The 15,197-nt window shown below is 35.7% G+C and overlaps 1 protein-coding gene across 3 annotated transcripts in view; it reads left to right on the forward strand.

Moving 5' to 3' along the window:
* Positions 1–15,197, forward strand: part of LOC123322851 (frizzled-2) — a 350,497-nt gene that overhangs the window by 326,311 nt on the left and 8,989 nt on the right. Inside the window, exon 1 of one of the 3 annotated variants that reach the window (XM_044910902.1) lies at positions 4,569–4,719. The exons of the other annotated variants lie outside the window; for them this stretch is intronic. The gene's annotated coding sequence lies outside the window, so the exon portion shown is untranslated. Of the gene's footprint in view, positions 1–4,568; positions 4,720–15,197 lie in introns of those variants that run through there. 3 annotated transcript variants of the gene reach the window in all.

A 15,197-nucleotide genomic window follows, 5' to 3' on the forward strand; every position in this document is an offset into this window, starting at 1 on the left:
AAAGATATATTTATGGTACTGTCAACTTTGGATTTACTGACTTTTTTTCTGAGATGCATAAGGACTTTGAAATGATGAGCTCTCATTTCGATGCTACTACATGATGTTTCCAGAATTGTTTTAGTCGGACTCTAATGAAATATGTATTTGCCATTGATTTGATACTTTTACTGAATGAGCCTCGAATGGTTACGTACTACCAAAATTGGAATTTTGTAGGACAATGTAAATTTTTATACGAATTCACTAAAAAGAAATAGTTTATTATTCAATTTTATGCCTATTGTTCACGCAGATGGTAAATCGTCAAAGTGAATCCACGATTTTGACAGATTATTTCTGAAATATCTTTCAAATGATAAATGAATGTCATAATGCTGAAGGAAACACATTTATATTATGTCTTTATTCATCGATCGTGGATAAAATGTATTTCTTATTTGGTCAGTCTGTAACAGATTCGAAAGCTTGCCAAGTTGAACTTTTGAATATGTTGAACACAGAATAACCTTTACAGGGTGAGTCGTTGACTGGGATGATTTTGATCAAATTTTGTGTGTGCTAGGGTAAGGCACTGGATGTTCGGATCCACAATCGTTATATTATACAGGGTGAGTCTTTGACTCATACAAATATTTTAACAGTAGATTCTTGATGTCACCAGAAACACTTTGCTCCTATACCATTTTTTTTTCAATTCGGCCCTGATAAAAAGATATAGCCATTTTTTAAGTTTCCATAATGAGCTGTGCCACTCTTGGTAAAACAAAATTACTTTCAGAATAACTAGCAAAATCTGTGACACTACACATCTATGTTCTTTCAAACAGAGTTGCATTCAGGCAAACTACCCAATTTTTCAAATTTCACAGATACTTTTTAATTTTTGAACATCAAATTACTCGAAAACGGCTCATTATACGAGAAAATATGAAGAATACTTTTATTCAACAAAACATTCAAGTATTCATCAGATAGCGTCCAACTTAGTTTCAAGACTTGGGTTCTTTGAATATTTTGTATTTTTATGGCACGTAATGATCATAATGAGAAAACTGGAAGACGTGCGTGATATCTAGTGTTCGAAAAAGATTCATCAAATAACTGTAAAACTATATTCCGAAATTCATTTCATTCGATAAAACCGTTTGTGAGATTTGTGAAATTTTTTTATGATTTTCAACAGCCTGTATCTTTTAAACCAAGCCAATTCGGACAAAATGGTACAGGAAAAAAGTGTTTCTTTCGACCTCAAGAATCTACTGTTAAAATATTTGTACGAGCTAAACTTATATAAATATTTGTACTTTTGAATCCATCTAGTGCTTAGCTTCGATGTTTTCCCAAAATTCGCTCGGCAAACCTATTTTGAATCGGGGCAGGCGGTGCGTCCGCATCTTACCGGACAAAGGATTAAAGGAACAATAACAGGGTGTTATCGTTGTCCTGCATCGTTCGCCATCGAAATTAATTAAGGGTCCGAGCAGGTCGGCCTTCGTCTCGTAGCGTTGGTTGTTGATTCTCGCCCGTTTTAAATTAAAGCCAAGACGCTGCCTGCGCCTCGGATAAGCTGCTGCAGATGTAATCGGTAGCTGCTTAAATTGACATTTCCAATTTAGTGGTTTTCGAGCTCCATTTCAGTCCGGCTGCACGGGCCGCTTCGTGTTCGATGAGACGATTGGGAAATGCTCCGTGCTCGGCTGACGATGCTTCTCGGTTTTCCTTTTTTATTTTTTTTTTTCGATGGGGAGGATAGATAGCTGCGATGTATCGTACTGGTTCTGCGGCAGTGATAAGTGGCCTGGATTCAGGTCCAAGGCTGTTTTTATGCCACTAAATCCTAGAAAAATTCCCAAAGAGGATGTTCGCGCAAGCAATACATATTTGAGTTGGCGTCAACAGAATTCCACAAATCGAAATCGAAGTTCATGGCTGGTTTTTGGAGAGAAAATGTGTATCTGAAAATGTAAATCTGTTTGAAATAGGTTGCTAGAACGATGAAAAACAATTTCTTTGTCGGATTCGACTACATATTTCCACGATCATAAAATTCAACTCCCAATTGAGTATTGTCAATCTTCCCGAATGAAAAATTAAAAAAAAAATCAAGTACCTATGTTCTTGAAACGGTGAAAAACAATTTTTTGTTGTTGGAAATATCGGTCATAGATACATGGTGACTCTTTGACTCGTACAAATATTTTTTTATTAACAGTAGGTTCTTGGGGTCAAAAAAAAAATTTTTTTTCTTTACCATTTTTTCCGAATCGGTTCAGTTTGAAAGATACAGGCTGTTGAAAAACCATAAAAAAATGATATTTTCAGTTCTTTCTCACAAACGGTTTTATCGAATGAGATGAATTTCGGAACATAGTTTTTCATTTATTTGATTTATCTTTTTCGAACACAAAATATTACCCACATCTTCCAGTTTTCTCATTATGACCATTACGTAGGTACCATAAAAATACCAAAAATTCGAAGAACCCAACTCTTGACACTAAGTTGGACGCTATGTAATGAATATTTTTGTAGAAGTATCCTCTATATTTTCTCATATAAAGCGCTGTTTTCGAGTAATTTGATGTTCAAAAATTAAACAGCATCTGTGAAATTTAAAAAAATGGTTACTTTGGCTGAATACAAGTCTGTTTTAAAGATCCACAGATGTGTAGTGTCACAGATTTAGCTAGTAATTCTCAAGGTAATTTTGTTACTCATCCTGAAAACTTAAAATGGCTAAATCTTTTTATCAGGGCCGAATCGGAAATAATAGTAAAGGAAAAAAGTGTATTTTCATCTCAAGAATCTACTGTTGAAATATTTGTACGAGCCGATTATAAATCGGCATTCAATAAGAAATTAAATCGCTACGTAACAACGTAGCAACGATAAGGTTTCAGAAATAATTTGAAAAATTTGTCAGTGACAACATCTGGCATGATTTTGTAATGAAAATTTTAAGTAAATCCATTTTTTCATCAAGTGACTCCAATAATTGGGTATTCAGATGATTGAAAAGATCCTATAAATTTTTTTAATCTGGAATTAACAATTTAATACCTTGGAGATATTTATAGTTAGAGATGAAACTTATCAAAAGCACTCCATTAAAAGCAATCCCATGATAATATTCCTATGCAACCAATATGTCTCTCTCGCGATATTGCACTTGAGGATATCGAATATTTCATTAGAATTCTATGGAAACTAGTTCGGTCATTTCTATCACGAGACTTGTCTCGACGTTCAATGATTTTTGTCAGCCTGAACAGCATTCAAAAACTATTGATTGATTTTTTTTTTTCATTTTCAGTGTATAAAAGTTTCAATGGTTTACGTATCAAAATATTCACGTGAATCTGAATACTTCAGGGATTTAGGGAATTTTCCAGTTTTACATAAACGTCTAATAGGCCATTCAACGTGAGACTTCCTGTATAGTACTGCAACTTTTTTCTGGATCCTCAACCTTGATTTCACTCTAAATGATCTGTCAAAGTCAAAGTTTCTACTGACCGCCCAATGGGAGATTCTCCTCAATTTGGGTTATCATAGCATATGCAAGTTTAAACTGAATAATTATGAGTTTCATTCATGAATATTTGAAATGCACCGCTGAAACTATTCAAAATCAATCTTCAAATATGAGGTTTTAAAATTTAAATAACTCCGTTTCTAGTTAACGATTTGGCAACAGCGCCTACTAAAAAATAAAAAAAAACAATGGCTTGTTCATAAAATAACAGCTGTTGATTTACTTCCATCATAAGGCGCGTACTCACTGGCGGGCCTCAACAGCAACCAGCCATAAAAATCCCATGAAATATTACGACCTTCCCCGTTCGTCGCAGACTTCATAGACAGCCATTTTTGTCTATTTCATTAAGATAGTGTATTTGTTGTCCTTTATTATCAATGTTATTATAGAAACGAAATGCTTTAAATTTTAAATACCCATTTTAATTTTTCATTTTTATGTACTTAAAATAATTTTTTTCGGGAAACGGTTGAAATGGTTATTTCAAAATGTGACTTTTCAAAGATATTTAATAAAAAATACATCATTTTCGTCAGAAGGGGTATTCCCTGTTGTCAGAGACAGAAAAGAAAACTGCATATCTTTTCACCATAGTTTTATGAAATCAGATTTGTATTGTAAATCATCTGATTCAGTCTTCATTAGCTCAGTTATAGATTTTCATCCCCCCTGTATCTGTTTAATATTTATTTTAATCGATTTCTCCGGTCATAAATTTTCATCCACTCGAAATCATTACGTCAACATGGAGACAACCTCTCAACGATAAAAAATCCTTTTTTCGCTCTCTACCCGTACTCGTCAGGATCCCCGGGTAATATCAATTCGAAATCACCATAAAAATCGGTACGCTATCGCAATCACGTGACGTTTATCCAGATAGCGAGCACTGATCCAATACAATGCACTAATCTCCGCCGCTAAATCCAGTTGTTGACACCGAAATCAGAGCCGAAATTGATTGCGAATGATATCATTATCGGATTTATCTACCTCATTCCGCACAGCACAGGTATCGCCAATAATCAATTATTTTGTTGTGTATTGTTCTGGTAATTGCACGTTATCCGAGTATCCTCGCTTATGCAGATTCTGACCCCATTCCTGTGGCATAAACTGCATCAGGTTATTTACGATATCCCTCTATTTTGGCCTGCGAATCTTCGTGATGTTTCAAGGTTAGTGGTGAGCTTGATTTGTTATCGGAATTGAATGCAACGCAGATGAATTATCATCGATTTGATATTTCACGTTGCTATTCGAACAGTGCGTTGCAATTTTTTCCAATTCGATTGAAAAACATCCTTGAGTGTGCTTTAACCGACTTAAAATGTCCCAAAAGAAAAAATCTAAAGGTGTCAAGTCTGGGGAGTGTGGTGGCCATTCAGTGTGTGTATTCAGAGTATTCATTCATTATTGAATTACATCATACAATTGTCGATTCGATCTGAATCCTCAATCTGAGTTATAATCTGTGATACGTTCAGCATGCCCTGAGAAATAAACACCCTCTAATGAGTCTGCCGAATATTATTCGTCATCCCTCCACTGCATATACGATTGGCCGAACCTACCCTAGCTGGGTACATCACAAGGTAATCGAATTACCTTTAAAACAAGGTGTCCTCAACCCCCTTATCATTTAAGATTTTAGGGTTTGCTGTCATTACTCTCTTAAGGTTGATACAAATTTATTGGAACCAATCGTATAAAATATCCCCCTACGAACCAAAGTTGATATCTTTCTCCTTTTTTTCCGATTTTGCATGAGGGCCGAGATATTAAGGGTGGGACATTTACTACGTTTTCAAAGGTGAGGCTTTTTTTTGACAGAAGCTAGAACTCATCAAAATAAGTCGTTTAACCAAAAATTGTCTATATAAAATATCCAAGATAGCTGAGATAAAACCCCTAGAAGTTCGACAAAATTTCATTGAATTTCAAGTACCGGACTGTCGAAGGTGACTCCGGCATCGCAAAAACGAAACAAAACGTGAACATATGGATGGACAGTGGATGGTTCAGTACCAAGTTCTTTGGATTAGATGGATCAGGTCACTTTTTGAGAGAATCCTTATTGTTGCATCTGGCACTTAAGGGTGAAAAAAAATGTAAAAAATCGAGGCAGTTTCTTGAAAGTGCTCATGTTAGTTATGTTGAAAAAGCGCTATGATGTTTCCCCATTTCATCCCATTTTCACGACGATTGTTGGAATGTTCGAACAAGAAGAGTTATGTCCATTGAAAAAATTCCTAAATAATTTAGACGAATTTTATTGGTGAGATTTTGAAGTATTATTCTATATTTTACACTCGCGTCCTAAGTCTCTTCTGTTAGTTGGTATCGAAATGAGCCATTTCATAAAATCGTGTAAGTTACTCAAAAATAATCAGAACAATTTTTGTACAGGTGATTTTTGGTGAAACGCTTCATTTTGACCGGTTCTACCTTCTGTTGAAAAAAAAAGTCTCACCTTCAAATATATATTCACTTTTCACGATCAATGCCAGGTATTTCTTGACAGAATATAATTCGCTTTAAAATCACATCGCTCTTATTCAAAAATCAATTTCGTTTCCGAATACACACACGGCAGGTGATATCATCCTCGGCGTGTATGACAGGCGCTCAAGATGTAAATTAAGCTAGCCTAGCACGCCGATTTAATTAAACGTTGGTATGAGGTTGACATCTACATGAAGAATGGGAATGTACAGAATGCGCGAGTTATTATTCATATGCAACAGAATGGAATTATGCCAACAAGATCATGTTGATCCGTAACATGTCAAACCAATTTGGTCCCTTGGATGAGGTTCCTAAGAATTCCAGGTATATTTTGTGTTCACTTCGTTTCAGTTTGAAATATTTCATTACCGAATACGAGGATGTATTATATCTAGTTAGCCTTAGAACAGTTCCATGCATAAAAAAAATATTGCGTTACCATAGCAACGAACAATAACTCATTAGAAGTGTCAGTGTGGAGTTTGACGTCAAAAAAGTAAACCAGAGTTACGCAATAAATTGAAAGAAAGAAGATGTCCACGGAAATTGTGAAAATCGAAAAATTGGAGTATCGAGCCATCATCAAGTACTTGTATTTGAAAGGGTTAAGAGGTAAGCAGATTTACGAAGATATGCTTAATGCCCTTGGTGAACAATGTTCTTCGTATGCAACCGTGAAAAATTGGACTGCCAGCATCAAAAGAGGTAAATTTTCCTTTGATCGGGAAGGCCAGTTTCTGTGTCAGTCTCCGAAAATATCGATGCAGTTCATGACATGATTTTATCAGACCGTCGAATTGGGCTAAAATGGATATCTGAAGCGCTGAATATTTCATACGAACCCGTTCATCATATAGTTCACGTCAAATTGGACAGAAAAATTGCTGCAGAATGGATCCCCAAATGTTTGAATGTTGACCAAAAACTTGCAAGGGTAGAAGCATTGCGTTCGATCTGTGCTCGATTTGAAAACGATGTAGACTTGTTACTATAGTTGAAACTTATGGATACATTTCTACGATCCAGAAACAGAGCAACAATCGATGGAATGGTGACACTCTGGTTCTCCAAGACCTAAGAAGTTTCGTGTCCAAAAATCTGCTGGAAAAGTTCTTGCTTCAGTTTTGTGGGATTGCCATGGAGTAATCACGATTGATTTTTTGGATAAGGGTAGAACAATAACCAGAGATTACTATTCAACATTACTGACCACTCTACGGGAAAAAATTAAAGAGAAAAGACGCGGAAAGCTATCCAGAGGTGTTTTGTTTTTGCAGGACAATGCCCCTGCACACAAATCTCATGTTTCCATGCAAAAATTCGTGATTTAGGGTTCGAATTACTAGAACACCCCCCTTATTCACCAGATTTGGCTCCATACTACTATCATCCCTTCCTAAACTGAACAAAAGTTTAAAAGGTCGTAAATTTCCTCCAACGAGGGGTAACAAACGCTTTGTGATAAAACTAAAAATAACATTTCTCATGATTTTTCAACAGACTGTATCTTTTGAAACCGAACCGATTCGGAAAAATGGTAAAGGAAAAAAGTGTCCCTTTTGCCCTCAAGAATCTACTGTTAAAATATTTGTGCGAGTCAGACTCACCCTGTATGTCCGATTATACCTTTTCAAGTTCAAATTGCCGCTAATCAAAATGACATTAGTCAAAATCAAATTGACAACATCAATTTCAAAGTCGCATTAATCAGAAGCAAATTGGCATTAATCAAGTTCAAACTAACATTTATCAATTTCAAATTGACAATAAACAAAATAAAATTGAAGCTGTAAAATTCGAACACACAGAAAGGTGGGTTGATCACACAGATCAACCCACCTTTCCAGCTACTTTTCTCTGTCTTTTTCCTTGAAAAGTTGTGAGTTTGTCCGTTGGCAACATTTCGAAAGTATTACTAAGTGTAAGTCTCTCAAATCTTTGCATAGTTTGCTAAATGAAGTAAGAAATATCCAAGCAACAGTGAACAGTAATAAACTTTGATTCTCTGTTTTGTATAAGATAAAACGAAATGGTAGAATCCAGAGATTAGATAATATCGTCCATGTTAATATCGACAAGGTAATGGTTGTTATTGTTGCAAAATTTATCGCTCATATCCAATATAGATATGCAAGATATAGTTTTTTGAGAAAATTCGTTATTCTCGAATGGTTTTAAATTATCTAATTATCACGTTTTTTACTAGGTATATCATTCATTGATTTTATTTATTGTCAATTTCTAATTGACTAATGCCAATTGGAAAGTGATGTTGCCAATTTGATTTTGATTTTGATTAGCGCTAATTTGAACTTGAAAAGGTATAGTAGTCCACTAGTCCCTGGTTCCTAGTTCAAATTTAAAATTGATATGGTCTAGCCTAGCATTTTTTTTTACAATTTGTGTGTTACTTTTTCCTCACTCCGCATTGTAGAACAGCCAACAGTCCAACCTGAATATTTCCAGCCGAAACGCGACTTCCGCGTCGCATATTTCCGATGAATCCATCGGGCGCGTTGCTCTACACATGTAGTAATGAAAACGTCGAATTTCCGGCTGTGAATTTTAATGCGAAATCCGCGGTAGGGTAAACGTTGTTCCGATTCCGGGGCACGGTTCATTAGGCCCCCGGATCGGCGATGATTTATGCAGCGCGGTAGCGTCGCGTCGCCGGCAAATCCCCTAAAAGCTATCGGCACGAAAGCCTTCTCTCATTAGTGTCTTTTTGGAAATCTGCAAATATTTACGGAAATAAAAGAGCCGCTAGAGAAAGAGTTTTATCGCGACCGCTGTTGCGGAATCGCTACGGTCAGGACTGTATTAGTTCAATTCGAGGTCAATACCTTGTAAACGCTCAATAAATAATAATAATTATAATTCGGTATTTACGCGGATACTTGTTGTGCTTTCGTAATTTGGTACTCTGAGCGCAGATGTAAATCCTATCAGATGTAAAAAAATTTGTACAGACTGTCCTAAATTGCTTGATTTTGGCTGTTTCTTGTACTTCCTGACTAGAAAGCTCAAAACGTAGAAAGGAGTCCTTGGCTTGATATTCCTGAAAAGTCCAATAGTGGAAACTGTTTCACGATATCTTCATTTGTGTTGAAGATAAAACCAAATTTTGATATTTTGTCTATTTGAAGAATGTGCCATAACTTCTTTATTTTCGAAAATATCTGAAAACGATAAAAAATTTCTAACTGCAATTTTTCACTGGGAATACAACACTCATCAACTTTTTTCATCTCTTGTACTTAGGGTAAAAAAAAATAGCCTTCAAAAAAAATATATACATATACAGAGTGAGTCTTTGGCTCTTACAAATATTTTAACATTAGATTCTTGAGGTCGAAAAAAAACACTTTTATCCATACCATTTTTCCGAATCGGCTCGGTTTACAGGCTGTTGAAAAACCATAAAAAAAAATTTTTAACTTTATATTTATCTCACAAACGGTTTTATCGAATGAAATGAATTTCGGAATATAGTTCTTCATTTATTTGATTAATTTTTTTCGAATTCAAGATATCACCCATATCTTCCAGTTTTCTCATTATGACCATAATGTACCATAAAAATACAAAAAATCCCAACTTCTGAAACTAAGTTGCACGCTATCTAATGAATATTTGGAGGTTTTGTAAAAAAAAAGTATTCCTCATATTTTCTCGTATAATGCGCAGTTTTCGGGTAACTTGATGTTCAAAAATTGAAAAGTATCTGTGAAATTTGAAAAATTGGGTACTTTGGCTGAATACAACTCCACTTAAAAGATCCACAGCCGTGTAGTGTCACAGATTTATCTGGTTATTCTGAAGGGAATTTTATATCTCCGGTGGTGGCATAGCTCATTATTAAAACTTGAAATGGCTTTTTTTTATCAGGGCCGAACCGGAATGAATGGTGTAGGAAAAAGTGTTTCTTTTGACCTCAAGAATCTACTGTTGAAATATTCGTATGATTCAAAGACTCACCCTGTCTGTATATGTCGATATGGTACCCCTATACTCGAGACATAATCATAATTTTCGTGAAATTCCCATTTTTGATAGAATTCTATGAAACCATTGACCACAAAATCCGCCCAACAAATATCCTTCTCTATGATGAATTAAAACTACATTTTTTAGCTGAAATATCTATAACTTCAAGAAAATCATGTCATTCATATTAAACTCGGTTCGAAGAAATATCGAGAACAATATAATATAATCAAATCAATCGAACTGGCGGAAATCTACATCTATTTTCCTCTGAGAGAGAAGAAATGTGCGCAAATATCTACTTTTATTAGCCATGTATGAGTGAGCTTAGGTCGTTGAACGTCAGATGTCGCATCGATTCATATAGCACTTCGATGCCAGCACTGACTCAACAATCTCTGCATCGTTGGTTGAGTTATGCGGTACTGACGAACTCTAACGAGATCGAAACCGGTCTATCGCTAGTATCTTTCGATGTCGGCACGTTTTCTATGGTATACTCGAAATGTAGATTTCTACTAGTTCGATTCATTTGATAATTTTGGATTATCCCAACCTATTTACTTTTTCGTAAACGGTCAAAACAATTCATTATAAGGAATTAAAACCATAAGTCACCTTTTTGATTCAACGCTCATTTAAGGGAGAGTTTCTCGCCTCGAATATGATATAAAAAACTTCAGCTATGTATTCATATTTGTCAAAAATGACAACTGCGAACTTCAGATCCTCTATGGCATACGATTTCCCGACCAACAACAGGAGAGAAAATATCCCAGTGTGAATGGGCCTTTATCCTCTATCAAAGCTCAAAAACGTATTCATTTCACAGACTTTTCTTATTTAGCAATATTTATTCTCTCAAATCGGCATCATTCGAAGAGCACCAGCATTACAACCCTGCAACTTTACGAATTATCCCCCTTAAAACACCCTTCTTCCCCGGACTAACTCAATTCGTGAAATTTCTTGGCAGAAATTCTTGAAACGCCGCTCCCCCTTCCCGTTTCTGATTATACCCCAAGGCGTCGGTCCCGTCGAGACCCCCTTACGCCGCACGATCCGACCCTGTCCGCGTAAGCGAGCAGCATTTCGCGGATTGCTATTCTTTCGGTCCCTCAGCCACCTACGACCATTTCTAACGCTCTAACACAATTGAAGAGCTTCGTTATTATACGCTGCCATCACTCCCCCCTCCTCCACCCCTTCGCCTTGTCGACATGAAAAAAACAAAAAGGTGAGCGTGCTATTACGTTTTGCGTTGTGAATATTTCAGATGAAATTTGCCTTTCTCGTGATTTTTCCCTTGTGTAGTTTTTTTTTTTTTCGTGAACGACGGAATGGCGATTATGAATTATGGAGCGATTTTTGTTGATGGTGTAATCGAGAGAAAGGGGAAGCGCCACGTTTTTTCGTTGTAGGTGTTTTTAATGATTGTACACAGATGGAGTGCCCGTATTTTTTGTTCGGCGTTAATTAATGCCGGATACAGTTTTAAAGGGGTTGTGGCGGTATTGTTATTTCTCGGAATCTGTTCATCTATTAAACGAGTTGTGTTGTCAGAAATTGGATTTTCTAGGAAGGAAAGATTTTGTTGTGCTTTTTTTTTCTATTGATTTCAACTCAATGTTTGGGATTCAAATGGCTTATCACAAAATATCGAGTACAAGCACGAAAACATTGAATTTTATGAGTCTATACAGAGTATCTCACGGTGGATGGTCCATTAGTCGTTTATAAAAAACTAATCACAATATCTGCTGAAAATTTGCAACTTTTACCCTAAAATATTTTCAGATATCTACAGCTTCCATTTCTACCGGAAGTTTTCATTTAACCCTACATTACTCGCGTGGTCTACGATTGTAGACCATACCTATTCGAACGATAAAAAATAAATGTTGAAATCTAAGACATTGAAGTTTTCTCGATTTCCTCTCAAAGAGAAGCATTATTTTATCACAAAGTTTCAATTATATGAATAACAAGTGGTCAAATAAACGATATCATCATAGATAATCTTTGAAATATATCAACGTAATATTTAAAGTTAAAATAAATATGGTCTACACTTGTAGACCACGCGAGTAAATACGATCTAAAAGAGGGCGCGACTAACGCAGGGTTAAGATAATAAAGGGTTTATTTATGTTGACGTAGAATCGACTGAAATAATGAAAAATGTAGGTTGCATTACAATTTGAAAATCTTGAGTTTTGACGAATTCAATTTGTCCAACTTGGTTTTCTCATAAACATTCTGTCCATTTTGTCCAAACAGCAAAGAGTGTTATAATACTACATAATGGCAGAATTTAAAATGGTAAAGCTATTTTCGAGAAAAAAACGTCCCTATCAGAAATATTCCTAAAAGTGTTACCTCCTATTTTCACATTATTTTTTTCATTAAATTCCCTATAACTCATAAACCGTTGACTTTTCCCCCAAGGTTGGTCTAACTAACGATGCGAAGATAGGGGATGTGCTATTCGAAATAAGAAAATATGCCCATTTTCAACACGTTGTAATTTGTTCTCCATAAACATTTAATAGGCCATCCTGTATATCCTTGCCGATTTCCCTGTGTTCACGTTTACTCAAATCAAGGTTCTCACATAAAACACACTAGTGACCAGACATTTTCGGACCAATTCCATTCTATTTGTAATGTAAGTTTGAGTATAATAATTGGGTGTTCAACAGCAATACTCAATGGCATTATTCAACTTCCCTTACTTCAAAAGCTGTACCCTCAAAGTGAGGCAACTTGAGGTACAATCTTAGGGACGTTGAGAATGGAAATATTTCGAGAATATCGTGATTCAACTGCTACATCCTGCGTTCATTATTCAACATATGTGGGTGAAATGGCCAATTTGTGTCTTTGCAATTTACGTATAAATTTCGCTCATAATTCTCTTCTCTATGCCTAAGCCGGTTGAAGCTTTCGTAGCGTTGAATTTTCGATAGAGTTTGTTTAGATTTCATACGCATAAACTATCAAAAATCTTTCAAATACGAGACTAAGAATAAATATTAACTCAGGTAAGGTCGATCGGAAAGTCAAAATATCCAAGAAACCCTAAATGTATAATAAGTTCTGCTTTGTACGAAATTGTATTTTTCTAATATTACCAAAAATTATCAAATCGTGTTTAGTTCAAGATTATCTAGCTAGTTCGGCTAGTTGCTGACTGAAGAATATTCAATTTACTAGTTATGTGCTACACGCCCAAAATTTATTTAACCTTCTGAGAAACGTATGCAGCAACCAAAGGTGACTACCTACAGGCTTCAAATATGTGAAATCGATAAATTTAAACGAAGTACACCATCACTTTCGATTGCATGTTGTTAAAGCTAACAAGAACGTTGAGACGCCCCTAGCAGGTCCGGAATACACAAAAATTTCTTACCGAGTATAACATCGATTAATCTTTCTCATTATTATGCAGGAAGCAATTTTAAGAAATATACGTGACGAATGCATTCGAATGAATATTCGATTTTTACATACAAGATTTCAAGTCATGCCCGTTTAGCAAAATGATGATGAGACGGTCCGTTCCAGGCAAATATATTCATGGCCACGGTCGAAACAGAATGCAAGCAAATAAGCTTTGAGTGTGTAAATAATAGTGGTCGATTTTTTATTTTTATTTTTCGGCGATTATCGGAGTCATCGGCAAACTGGTTCAGAGCCTTACGTTATGTTTGTTTCTTTTCGGACCTTTGTCTGGTACGTTGTTTTTTATAGCGGGCGAGGGAGTGTATTTTTTTTTTTTTAATGTGACCTACTTGAAATTGCTCCGTGGACGTTGGGAATCCTAAACAGTTGGGAGATAAAAGCTCAAAGACGTCGATATAGAATAGGTACAACAAATAGAGAAAATCATAGTTTACACTTGGAGTGTGAATTGAAAATGTTCTAAAATAGAACACTATACGAGGATATATTGAAAAATTCTTAGCCTACTATAGAACCAAACAAAATTTCAATGTCAAAATATTTTAATACTCCATATATTCTCCTCTTGATTGGATACATTTATTAGAGCGAACCTGCAACGCCTCTAGATCTTTAAAAAAAAATGTTTCTTTTTGTTTTGCAAACCAGACGTCCACAGCTTTTATTACCTCCTAGTTGGAAGAAAATTTACGACCTTTCAAATTTTTTTTCAGCTGAGGAAAGAGATGATAGTCGGATGGAGCCAAATCTAGTGAATAAGGGGGGTGTTCTAGTAATTCAAACCCTAAATGACGAATTTTTTGCATGGCAACATGAGATTTGAGTGCAGGGACGTTGTTCCGCAAAAACAAAATGCCTTTGGATAGCTTTCCGCGTCTTTTCTTTTTAATTTTTTCCCGTAGAGTGGTCAGTAATGTCGCAATCCCAAAAAACTGAAGTAAGAACTTTTTCAGCAGATTTTTGGACACGAAACTTCTCAGGTCTTGAAGAACCAAAGTGTCGCCGTTCCATCGATTGTTGCTTTGTTTCTGCATCGTAGACATGTACCCAAGACTCATCCTTGGTAACAATTCGGTTCAAGAAGTCTACATCGTTTTCAAATCGAGCACAGATCGAATACGATGCTTCTACCCTTGCACGCTTTTGGTCAACATTCAAACATTTGGGGATCCATTTTGCAGCAATTTTTCTCATGTCCAAATTAACGTGAACTATACGATGAACGCGTTCGTGTGAAATATTCAGTGCTTCAGATATGCTTTTTAGCCCAATTTGACAGTCTGATAAAATCATGTCATGAACTGCATCGATGTTTTCGGGGACTGACACAGAAACTGGCCTTCCCGATCGGTCATCATCTTCAATGGAAAATTTACCTCTTTTGAAGCTTGCAGTCCAATTTTTCACGGTAGCATATGAAGGACATTGATCACTAAGGGTATTGCATACCTTCGTAAATCTGCTTACCTATTTTACCCTTTTAAATACAGGTACTTGATGATCGTAAAGATACGATCATTTATTTTGTGGTATTGTCTCATCAAAACATATTTAGGAAACTGTGGGAGGTTATCTGCATTTTGCTATGGCATTGGTATCCTCAAGAATATTAAATTTTTTCAACTTTTCCACATCGAATTTATGAGTTCGAACACTTTTAATGTTTTGAACCCTTGAGGAAATATGGATCAAA

The sequence above is a fragment of the Coccinella septempunctata genome, chromosome 1 (assembly GCF_907165205.1).
Source record: "Coccinella septempunctata chromosome 1, icCocSept1.1, whole genome shotgun sequence".
Classification (NCBI taxonomy): Eukaryota; Metazoa; Arthropoda; class Insecta; order Coleoptera; family Coccinellidae; genus Coccinella; species Coccinella septempunctata.